Source organism: Tursiops truncatus, chromosome 3, assembly GCF_011762595.2.
Source record: "Tursiops truncatus isolate mTurTru1 chromosome 3, mTurTru1.mat.Y, whole genome shotgun sequence".
Classification (NCBI taxonomy): Eukaryota; Metazoa; Chordata; class Mammalia; order Artiodactyla; family Delphinidae; genus Tursiops; species Tursiops truncatus.
The window spans coordinates 137,734,111-137,747,079 of NC_047036.1; positions in this window are offsets into that span (position 1 = coordinate 137,734,111).

The following is a 12,969-nucleotide window of genomic DNA, read 5'->3' on the forward strand; positions in this document are numbered from 1 at the left end:
TATTACAGCCCCTTGATCTATAATAGAGGATGGAGGAATCCTGTCTGCTAGGACATAAACAAAAATAATATGGCATGCAGAAGCTGGATAGATTAAATAAATTAAACAAATAAAAAAATAAGGCAGATAACGGACTGCTTGATTCCATAGTTCCTGGTCTATTGACTGGATGACGTTTATAGTTTTGTCAAACTGGAAAACTATCACTCATCATGATCCCTCTGTATTCTATTCAGTCCACAGAATAGTCTGTGGACTATTCAGCATCAGTCCAAGCTTATGCTGTGAAGCCTTCAGAAAATGAACTGTGGTGGTAATGTCAGCTGTTGGCTAAACTTCAACTGGCAATTATATTTATTAATGACTCTTGCAACTTCCACATGAATTGTTTGTACACATGAGCATGGGATAATCAGGTGTTGCAATTGAAGCATCAGCCAATGTGTAGAAAAATATAGGGGAATGATACCTCTCCATTCTTTATCTTGTGCTGAAGCACTGCTCTGCTGACAGAGAACTGGAAATCTCAGTTCTCAGCAAATCTTTGGTATAAAGTGTACCTCTTAAAAAGATTAGGGGGACTTTGGCAGTACAAAACTGTAGGATGGTAAATTCTAATATTTTTCAGATGTTAATGTGTTTCTTAAGCCTTTGAAACAGTTCTTACACATTGCTCTGATGATTATTTCCATTATATAAAACAAGAAGCCATTTCTCAGATTAAGACAACTAACCGAGATTGAAAACCTGGAAATGACAAATTCAGAATTCCAATTTAAATGTTTCTGACTCTAGCTAGCCCTCGATGTCTTAAGCACTATGGCATGCTGTCCCTAAAGAAATTAGAAGCGTCAGTTAATGTATCAGTAGAAGAGAACTTTTCTGAAACCCTGAAATAATATTATTGTGATCTCCCCTCTACATAAGGCCAGTTTGGCATCACTCTCACATTTATCTCATCATCAGGGACAAATTTACCCATATACAGTGTAAAATTCAGGATTCTGGGATTGTTTTCTGTCTGTGAGAACTGAGGCAAGTCACATCCCCTTTCAGAACTGTTTCCCATTTCATATAATGGGAAGGCTGGAGTAGATGATCTTTAAGATGATTGAACGCTGTTCAGAATTCCATCACAATTTTCCCTTTCTGCCTAAGAGTATGATGTTAAAACTTGTTTCATATATGATTCTTTTGTAAAGTGGGACCATACAATAAATAAATGAATGGATAGATAAGTACATAGATAGATTAACTTGTATTGACATTAACACTTTCCAACCTAAGTATTATAGATCCACCTTTTACATTTTAAAGCTTTATAGTGCTCCATAGAACTCTATGATATTCCATAATGTACCAAGTTTATTTAGGCTTTTATTATTTTGCTTTTAAAAGTAAGGTTACAAGGTATATACTATATTTAAATTGGACATATGCCTAAGATTTTCTAGTATTGCTAGCTAGGACAATAGGAGGTGAACATCTTAATTTATTTACAGTTGTTTGCTGATGAGTATCCAAAAATATTACCATGATTTATGTTACCATTGACAGTGTTTGACATATTATCAGTCTACTTTGAGTTGCAACTAACAGAGTGTCAATTTTAGTTTATTTAAATAAGAAAAGTCATTGTCTTGTGTAACCCTAATTTGGGGGATGAGGAGAGTCGGCTTCAGGTCTCCCCCCCCCCCCCCCCCGCTATCCCATCCCCACCTAGCTCTCCAAGGTGCTTACAAGGAGCTGCATCTCTTCCAGGTGTCCGTTTTAGACCTGACACCATCCAGAGGCAGAAATGGATCTTTTGATCTATTTTTTAAATAGTGGGCAAGTCTTCTGCAGAATTTTAGCAGCAGATTTCTCCTCTTATTGGCCTGAGTTGTGTCAGAAATTCACGATTAAGCCAATCACTGGAAACCAAATGACTCACCAGGATTCAACCCTGGAATTGGAACGAGGGCCAGCATACTCTGCAGTGAGTGTGTGTGCTGAGAAGGGTAGAGGACAAAATTAATTGTTTTTTGAAATAAAGTGGTAATTGGTTGTGGTTAAGCAACCATCAATGTCTGCCACGGATATTTTCCATCTTGGGGGGGAGAGGCTGCACCAGTCTGATCCTTTTCTCATTACTCTGTTGGGATAAAATTACTTACCAACTATAGGAGCTCTTTGCAGAATAATATATTAACTTTAGAGTCAAATATTTTTTTAAAAAATTCATAGTCTATAGTTTGGCTTTGATTACTTTTACAGTTCACTTTTGTTATGAAGATTTCTCTTCACCTCACCCACCTTTATGGATTCTGGATTTTTGTCTGAAGCTATACGCTACAAAAATATTTTCCTGTGACTATGGAAGTAAAATCTAATGCATTTACTTACTGGCTTTGATATCTTTTGATGTGAAGTATTATGATAAACGGGGAGAGAGTTGCTATTAGGCACATATTAATTAGAACAAATGACACATTAGAAAGCAGGATTTGTTAAGGACTACATGTGGCCTTCCTTGAGTCCCATCTCAATATAGTCACATCCTCCACCCTGTTACTATGTCTCATTGCAACTTATTTAATTTTTCCGTGGTGCTTATGACAACTTGTTAGTTCATATTTATTAGTATGTGTTTTCTGTTTAATATCTATCTCCCCAACTAGAAAACAAACCCAGAGAAGGGACAAACCCCCTCCTGCTTTATTCACTGGTGTACCATCAGGACATCTAGAGCATATTGTTTGGCACATGATAAGTTTTCCATACCGTATGTTAAATGAAGTAATTAACACAGGGTGAAGTAGGAAGGTATCTCATGAGGAAAGAGAACATGAGAACATTGAAACTTCAGTAGTTGAGCAAGTGGAAGAAAGGAGCTATTACCCTGGAGAGACCATTTCTAAGAATTGGTTGCTGCCACATTCCAGCAAGTTGGCAATATTGATAAAAAAAAAAATCAAGAACTATAAAAATACTTGTCCTTTGACTCAGCAACTGGATGTCTAGAAATGATTCCAGGAAACTAAGTAGAGAGACAATCAAAGCTTTACATACAAGAATATCCTTACTATGTTATTTGTAATGGTGGATATTTGGTAACAGTGTAGATGCCCAATAAAAGAGGACTTGTTAAAAAACTGGAACATAAAAATGATGAAATATTATCTAGTCATCACAATTAGGGTTTCAAAGAATGTTGTGACCAATGGAATAGCATTAAAGGGGAATTTCAAATATTTTTATTCAGTATTTTTCCAAACATTGTACCTAGAGTATGGATTCCTTCTACAACTAGCCACATGTGAATATTATAAAAATATAAAGACTTACATTTCTCAGAAATAACATTGGCACAGTCAGTACTTTCTAAGGTAAAAGCATTCACTAATTCCTTATGTATTTATTAAGTATGTTTAAAAAAAAAAAGAATAGTCCCTTTAAGTAGCTACATATCACATTGGAGTTTGAATTTTCCAAAAGTTTTTCATTTGTTTAAAGACAGAAGCCCAGAGTCTGAAATAAAATGATAAATGACTAAATAGGTTTTCCCCAGGCAGCTGGAGATGACAAGGTTAATATGGTCTAAAGGAAAATGAAAAATGTTTGAAAGTCTGAGTTCTTATGTTAGAAAGGAACATTTTTTTTCATTTTTCTTTGCTCATACTAAAAGCCTTATGCTAGTGTAGTTAAAATGAACAAATTTTTCTCAAATAGAAATAAAACGCAAATTTTTCTCAAATAGAAATAAAACGTATAATCACTGCTTACATTGCTGTAGACCTAAGGTATAAGTACTTTTTAAAAAGTAACCAAAATAAAATAGTTGGTTGTCAGTTGGGTAAGTACCTGGGTAGAATTGAGATTCCAAGAAAGAAATAAAGGAAAACAATCTGAAGGGAAGAATAGGAGGTTGAGACTGTCACCAACTCAATGGCTCAAACCAAGTTCTATCATTAAACTAAACTCTCAGCCAGCGAAAACTACCTAACTGAATCCCCTCCATGCCCTAGGACACTTTTCTTCTGTATCCCCAGTATCATAAATGACAAATGGTGTTCTGCTATACAGAAGAGTTAAATATCAGGACTCAAAAAGTAAATCATCCTTTGAAGATTGGATTAAATAAATAGAAAACAATCTCACATATTGCAGCGTATTCCATAAGAAGAACTGAAAGAAAAATACTTTATAGTGATAATCTTCACCTTTGTTTTAATCTACAAAATGAAGTTTTCTTCTTGGGGGTGGGGGTCATAGTAGTCAGTAGTTTTCTTGCAGATGAGGCCTAGTAGTCAGGAAATCTGCATTGCCCATCCTGGCTCTGTTATTAATCAGCTCGGTAACTTTGGATCAGTCATTAAATTTCTCTGGGCCTAATTTGCCTTTTTATTACAAAGAGGAGCTTTGGTTGCATATTTTCTAAAGTCAATTTCAGGCCTTACATTACATTCAATACTTTTTCACTGAGTAATTAACTTTATACTGATTAATGGAAATGTCTGAAGTAATAAAAGTGTTAAACTATCTAATTTCACAAACATAACATCAATGAACTACAGTAATTTCACAAAGTTTTAGTTGATACTCCATTCAGTATTAAGTCCCCACAACCAGCCATGTGTAAGTTCTCAGAATGTCAACATTTATTTCACCATCTTCAATCATTTTTCCAAAGTGTATGCACAGTGCCTTCCTCATGAATTTGTGTGGGTCTTGAGGACAAAAATCATGGCTTACTCACCTTTATAGCCCCAGCACCTGGCACAGTGTCTGACACCTTAGTTGACAATTAACAATATTAGTTAAGTGAATGAATGAATGATTTGATAAACTGACTTGAAAGCATACTGGTTTGGCTAGGTTTCTGGATAATTAAGTTCAATTTTTTTTCCCTCAAAATAGGATTTCAACAAGTAGGAATAAACTTTATAAGTAAATAGCTGCTTTACTCATGTGAATTGAGGAGATAATGTCAAAGGAATTCTCTCTCCTAATTATTATCATAATATTGTATAACCATGACTACCGTCCATCTCCAGAAACTCATTTCATCTTGTAAAACTGAAACTCTATACCCATTTAATCATAACTTCCCATTCCTCTCTCACCACTAATGGTGGCAACCATTCTATTTCCTGTCTCTAGGATTTTGAAAACTCTAAATATCTCATATAAGTGGAATCATGCAATGTTTGTTGTGGCTGGCTTATTTCACTTAACATAATGTCCTCATTATGCACATTCTGTGCATGTGTGAGAATTTCCTTTCTAAGGCTGAATAATATTCCATCATACATACATATGTAGCACAATTTTCTTATCCATTTATCTCTTGATGCACACTGGGCTTGCTTCCACTTTTTAGCTATCGTGAATTTACCCCTCATTTTGAGCCACAGGTTTGGAGTTCAAGAAAACTACTTAAGGGAATGACATGTGTTCCTTGAAGAATCTGGAGGACACAGGGATCTGTACATGACTCAATTATAACAGTCTAAAGGCAAGAGACTATGGCTAGAGCTTTCTGGTAACAGAGGAAGAGACTGGGTACATTGGAAACATTCTGCCCTTTCAGAGCTTGGCAACAAAATTGTGTGTTTTCCATGAGTCATATGTGGCTCCCAGGAAAGGGGGTTGGCTGTGCGCCATCTTGAAATATTTCACATAAAGGACTTCTGTTCAAAATGACAGGGATCTCCTAGAGATGCAACAACTGAGGGAGATCATCACCACCACTCAAATACATTTTCTACACCAGGAAACTTCTTGGTAGCCCTTAGCTTAGCGGGTATCTCTTAAGAACTCTCAAAAATGCCTCATAAAAGAGAGAGAGTAATTGTGTATCTGCGGTTCTGTCACCAGATTTTAATGTACCAGTCAAGTGATATCTACCCTTCACCCCACTCCTTGTTAAAAAGCAGCTATATGGCATGTAGCTGTTTGTGTTTACACGTGCACATATGGGTGTGTGGGAGTGTTTGTGTTAGGGAAAGAGTGAGGGAAGGTATACCAAGAAAAATAAGAAATGTCATTTAGTCTTCCCCTTTTCTTTTCAGATTTCTTATCCTGAAGTAAATCTTTTCAGTGCAGCAGGAATGTTTTAAATTGCAAAGTGTTTAGAGTTTTAAGTTGAATTGTGTCAGTACATGTTAAGCCCTGTTAAATACCTCTTAATTTATTAGCTACAGGGCCAGGGAAAGCTGTGAAGCTATGCCTGGGATTTCATGTGGAAGAAATGAGGAGTCCACAGAGAGACTTTAAATGAGGTTTTGTGAGAAAGACCTTTTACAAACTTATGTCTCAGATATACAGAACTTGTTGTTCCAGGAGACTCTGAAGTGAAGGGGTCTACAAGGCAGTTGGATATGTATTTGTGAAACATAGAAGAGCATTGGGAAAGGACTTATTACATTGTGTTCCAGTGAGAGTGAGAATGGCAGAAAATTAAGTCACTAAACTATAAGCTCCTCAAGGGCAGGAAATATGTATTTAATGCAACTTTGTTTAAATGATGTCTAGATTGAGGCCTGTAATTATTAGGTACTAATAAATTTTGGTGAATGTTGTCCGATAATAGAAAAACACATAATAATAATATTGAATATTTAATACGGATCAGAAATTGTATAAATTGTTTACATGTATTAGTTCATTTAACCCACACAGCTCTATGAGCTTAGTATTATTTGCTCATATGCAGATGAGACAAATGTAAAAAATCTTTATCAGTTGTGACTGATAAAATTTCTAATAAAACTTAAAAAATGGATAGGGCTTCCCTGGTGGTGCAGTGGTTGAGAGTCCGCCTGCCGATGCAGGGGACACGGGTTCGTGCCCCAGTCCGGGAAGATCCCACATGCCGCGGAGCAGCTGGGCCCGTGAGCCATGGCTGCTGAGCCTGCGCGTCCGGAGCCTGTGCTCCGCAGCGGGAGAGGCCACAGCAGTGAGAGGCCCGCGTACCGCAAAAAAAATAAAACAAAAAAAAAACATGGATTAATTTTTCCTGCTGAAACCTCTTATTTTTTGACAAAGGCAATAGAAATTATTACATATTTTCTGTAAGTTTAAAGAAACCATATTTTCTATGAAGTATTAATTTGAAGTGCTGAAATATTTTTCCTCAATAAAGTAGTCTGATGGTTTTAAACTATAGTTTGGTAGGCCCATATTGTATTTCCTGAGTTTCTATGTTTTTTTCTTCTGCTGTAAACTGTGCCAAATAAATTGTGATGGCTACAATAATGATTTTATTTATATTTGTGTTTTATAATTAAATTTTTTAAGAGATGAAATCAGTCATTTAAGAACTGATTCACCTTTTGACTGAACCCCCAAAAAGGGAAATTAATTAAAAGAATTCCAAGAATGCCATAAATTATCACTATAATCATTTGCTGTCATTTTCCTTTGTCCTTTTTATTCCCCTGCAGTTTAAAATCCTCTTTTATTGGGTACTTGAAGGGATTCTGAAGCCAGGAGGGGGAAATTCATACTGTGGTTCCAGGCCTCTCTGTCCCAAGAGTGCCATCCACTAATGGTCACACTGAATGATGCCCCTGTGACTCCAAAGTCTAAAAGAAAGTCCCTAGAAGGCATATCATTAGCAGTGAGAGACGTTAGCCTGAGAAAAGTCTTTTACTGTGTCATGATTGCCTAGAACATCTGAAAATCATCACAAGATAATCCTCAGCGTTGATCAAGTTCTTATATCATGTGCGATTCTGAGTCAATGTTGAGAATGCCTTAGTTTTTCAGGCCTTACTTTTGACAAAAAAAACCAAAACGAAACAAAACCTGTGTGTATATATATATGTGTGTGTGGAGATATATATATCTTCAAAAGAATGGCTTCAAAAAGAATGGCCAAATTGGCATTCATACATTTTTGTTGCAAATATAAACTGACACAATGTTTCCAGAGGATACTTTCTAAGACTCAACTTTTAGATTTGAACAAATAGTCAATAAGCCTATAGTATGTACCAGGCCCTCTTCTAGATGCTGGGGAGAGAGCACTGGATCTGACAAGTATACAAATACAATGTTGTCGCGAAGAACTGATGTACTTACATGATGACAGGAGCATTATAAGAGGATGAAGAATGAAATAAAGAGGCTCTTTGAGGCCCAGACTTAGAACTGACATATTTGTACATTCCGGTGGACAAAGGGAATTTGAGGTCAGCTCAAATTCAGAGCGGGAGAAATAGACTCTGACAGACTCATCTAATATCCTGAGCAATGAGGTACTTTAACTCTCCCATAAGATTTAAGAAGACTAAGATTGAGATGACCGAGTCAAACTTTTTTTTTTCCAGTTTATTTTAGTGTGCAATAACAAGGACATTGACCCTATTAATGTCATGCTGTTAAGCTAACTTCCTTGAAGGAGCTGTAGATATCTCCTCCCACCTCACTCCCAAGGAAATCCTAGTCAAATTATAGGTCACTGAATGCTTAGAACTGAAAAGATCCTTATATATCACCTGTATCATCCATCACTTTATTGATGAGAAAATAAGCGTTAGAGAAATGAAGTAATTTCCCAAGTCATAGAGTTAATGACAGAACTAAGATTTCTGACTCCAGACTCTATGATCTTTGTATTAAATCATGTTTCCTCTGAAGTTTGATTATAGCTCATGATTAAGGAAGTGAATTAGTAACTATGTTATTTATTGCCACAGTTATGTTATTGGAAAACTGTATACAACCATGCTTAAGAGATCAGTTTCTTAGATCAGACTGTCTGGGTTTACAATCTGCTCTGCCATAGACTATAAACTGGGTACTGTGGGTTATCTTGGACAAGTAATTTAGCCTCTCTAAACTAATCTTCCCATGTGTAAAAACTTGACAATAATATTACCTGCCTTCTGGCTTTTTTATGAGGATCAAATAAGGCCTGTCACACAGCACTTTGCCTGTCACAGATTATGCTGTTGATAAGGATAATGTTTATTTTATCAATAGAAACTTTATTAAGGTGAAATTAATAGACAGTGAAATGATTTGATCTTAAGTACATAATTTTATGAGTTTTATCAGTGTATAAGCCTGCGTAATAACTTTCCTAATCAAGAATACTTCCTGTACCCAGAAATTTCTCCTGTGCCTCACCATGATAAGCAACCTTGTTCTGATTTTAATCACATAGATTTCTTTTGCTTCCCTTGAAGGTCATATAAATGGCATCATATAATATATACTGGTGTTTGCCTGGCTTCTTTTAACATAGTACTTTTGAGATTCAACCATGTTGTTGAATGTATATATGTGTGTGTGTATGTGTATATATATGTATATTATATATTAATATATGTGAATAAATTATTCATTAGATTATTCCTGAATAATATGTTTTTCCATTTTCTAAATATACCCTGGAATCTGATTATCCATTCTTCTATTGATATTTGGATTGCTTCAAATTTGTCTATACAATTCTTACACAGGGCTTTTTGAGGTAAACATACTTTTATTTTTCTTTGATATACATCTTGAAGTAGAATGTCTTGGTCATATGGAAAGTGAATGTTTAACACTGAAAGAAAATGCCATAATCTTTTTCAAATAGTTGTACCATTTAATATTCTTTCTAGGAAATGCATGAGGATTTTTCTGTAGCCTCAAAAAATTTGTCATTGTCACTTTTGCTGATTTTAGCCATTACAGTGCATGTGAAAGATATCATTGTGGTTTCAATTTGAATTTTCTTAATGAATTCTGATGGTGAGAAACTTTTCATGTGCTTATTAGATACACTTATAACTTTTTCATAGAGTCTGTTCAAGTACTTTGACCTTTTTCTATTGGGTTGTTTGCATTTTCACTATTAAGATGTAAGATTTCTTTATGTTCTTTATTCTGGATACAAGTCCTTTGTAAGACACTTATATTGTGAATATTTTCTCCCTGTATGTGACTTGCCTTTTCATCTTTTAGTAGTCTTTTGATGAACAGATATTTTTTGTTTTTATGAAGACCAATTTATCAGTCATATTTTATATTTAATACATTATACCTTCTCTAAGAAATTTTTGCCTACCCCAAAGTGATAAAGATATTCTGTTTTCTTAAAATTAATAATTTTAGCTTTTGCATGTGACATAAAATAAAGGGCACATGTTATTCTTTAAAATAATTTAATCCTTTATTCCAACATCATTACTTTAAAACATTCATCTTTCCCCTTCAAAATGCCTCACCTTTATTGAAAATCAAATGAATATATGTATAGAGCTCTTTATTCTTTTTTCTAGCTTCTAAAGTCAGAAGTTTAGATCACTGTTTTCTTTATTCAGTGTATTTACAGGCATAAATTTTCCTCTAAGACTTGCTTTAGCTTCACAAAACAAATGTTATGTTGCATTTTCATTTATTTTGAAGCATTTCCAACTTCTCTTGTGGTTTCTTCTTTGATTCACATATTATTTAGAAGTATTATTTTTTCAATTTTCAAGCTTTTTGAAACATTCCTACATATTTTACATTTTTGATTTCTAATTGAAATCTGTTGTAGTTAGAAAATATACAAGCTTTCAAAAATTTGAAATTTATTGAGGCTTATTTTATGAACAGTTGAAAAAGATGTACCTTTTTTACTTTACTCTGCAATTATTGGGTATATTATTCTACAAATGTTAAGTCAGAGGACTTTTAATGTATCCAACTATGATTGTGGAATTTGTCTATTTTTCCTGTTCTGTCCGTTTTTTGTTTGTTTTTTTTTTTTTTTTTGCTGTATGTGGGCCTCTCACTGTTGTGGCCTCTCACGTTGCACAGGCTCCGGATGCGCATGCTCAGCGGCCATGGCTCACGGGCCCAGCCGCTCCGCGGCACATGGGATCCTCCCAGACCGGGGCACGAACCAGCGTCCCCTGCATCGGCAGGCGGACTCTCAACCACTGCGCCACCAGGGAAGCCCTGTTCTGTCCGTTTCTGCTTCTATTTATTTTGAAGCTCTGTTACTGGGTGTGTAAAATATTATATTTATGTCTTCTTGATGAGTTGATCTTTTCGTCATCATAAAGAATACCTCTTTATCTCTTGTAATACTCCTTGTGTTCATGCTTATTTTCTACCACCATTTTGCTATTCGCATTCGGCTTGTCCCATTATTTTCCCCTCTGGTACTTTCTACCTTCTTTTGCATTTACAAAATAATTTTTGGTATTTTATTTTAAATTTTCTAATGATTTTTAGGTACAACTTTTTATATTACCTTTAGTGGTGCTTTAAAGATTATCATATTCACCTTTAACTTACCAAACCCCGTGTACAGTTGCTATATCATTTCATGAAATAGACAAGAAATTACAAAAGTATAATTTTATTTGACCCCAACTCTAGGCTACTTTGTGCAGTTGTTGACATGTATTTTATACATATATGTGTTATAAACTCCAAAATGCAGTGTTATAAGTTTTGCATTAAAAAGTCAGGTGTCACCTAAAAGAAATATATATAAAACTATATAGTTTCCTCACATGTTACCCATTTTCAGGGCGCTTGCCATTGATCTGGGTTCCCATCTGCCATCACTTTCCTCAGCCTGAAGAATTTACCTTAGCATTATTTTCATCTCATCTCTGCTGGTGACAGATTCTCTCAGCCTTCCTTTATTTGAAATGTCTTTTTTTTTCCTTTCACGTCTGATGGACCTATTTACTGGATATACAATTCTATGTATAATTTATTTTCAGCACTTTAAAGGTATCATCCACTGTTTCCTGACCTGTTGTTTTGATCAGTCAGCCATCATTGTAATATTAACCTCTAGCAATTGTAATGTTTCATTTTTCTCTGGCTACTTTCAAAATTTTCATTTAATCTTTAGATTTTAGGTGTGTGACTATGAAGTTCCCAGGTATAGTTTTCATTGTGTTTACCCTGCTTGGGGTCTACTAAGCTTCTTGGATCTATATGGAATATTTTCACAAACTTTGGGAAAGTTTTTGGCCAATATTACTTCAAATATGTTTATGTTTATTCTCTCTTTCTTCTCCTTCTACACTACTTTATCAGGAGGCTAGATATTGTCTCACAGTTTCCAGTAGTTCAATTTTTTTCAATAGTTTTCTCTTTGGTTTTCATATTGGATAATTTCTGTTGACATGTTTTCAAGTTTACCAATCATTTCTTCTACTGTTATTCTTCAATTGCCAATCTGATATTAAAACATGCATGATTTTTTTTCTTTCAGGCATTATAAATTTCAGTTCTAGAACTTTCTATTTTGCTTTATTTCAAAAAATAGTTTCCATTTCTCTTCTGAGAGTCCCTACGGTACACTCATTGATCATATAAGCATCATGGCCATGTTTTGTTTTAAGTCCTTGAACTATTTAAAACAGTTGATTGAATGTCCTTATTCGCTCATTGCATCTCAGGTTTGGTTGGTTTGTACTAAATGCAATTTTTAAAACAATATGTCTTATTGTTTTGTACTTTGTATGTCTTACGACTTTTTTTTTACCATGTTCTCAGATGTTTTATATATTACCAACATTCAGATTATAATACTCCTCTGAAGAATATTGATTTTTGTTCTATTAGGAGTTAAAATTTTTTTTAATTTATTTGTTTTTATTTTTCGCTGCATTGGGTCTTCATTGTGGTGCGCAGGCTTCTCATTGTAGTGGCTTCTCTTGTTTCGGAGCATGGGCTCTAGGTGCCCAGGCTTCAGTAGTTGTGGCACATGGGCTCAGTAGTTGTGGCTTGTGGGCTCTAGAGTGCAGGCTCAGTAGTTGTGGCGCACGGGCTTAGTTGCTCCGTGGCATGTGGGATCTTCCCGGACCAGGGCTCGAACCCGTGTCCCCTGCATTGGCAGGCAGATTCTTAACCATGCTCCACCAGGGAATTCCCGGAGTTAAATTATTGACAAATCACTTTAATGTTGTGTAAGATTAGTTTTCTACTGTTTTCAGGTTAGTTTCAGTTTTGTCCTTAGGCTTAGAGCAAATCCTTCAA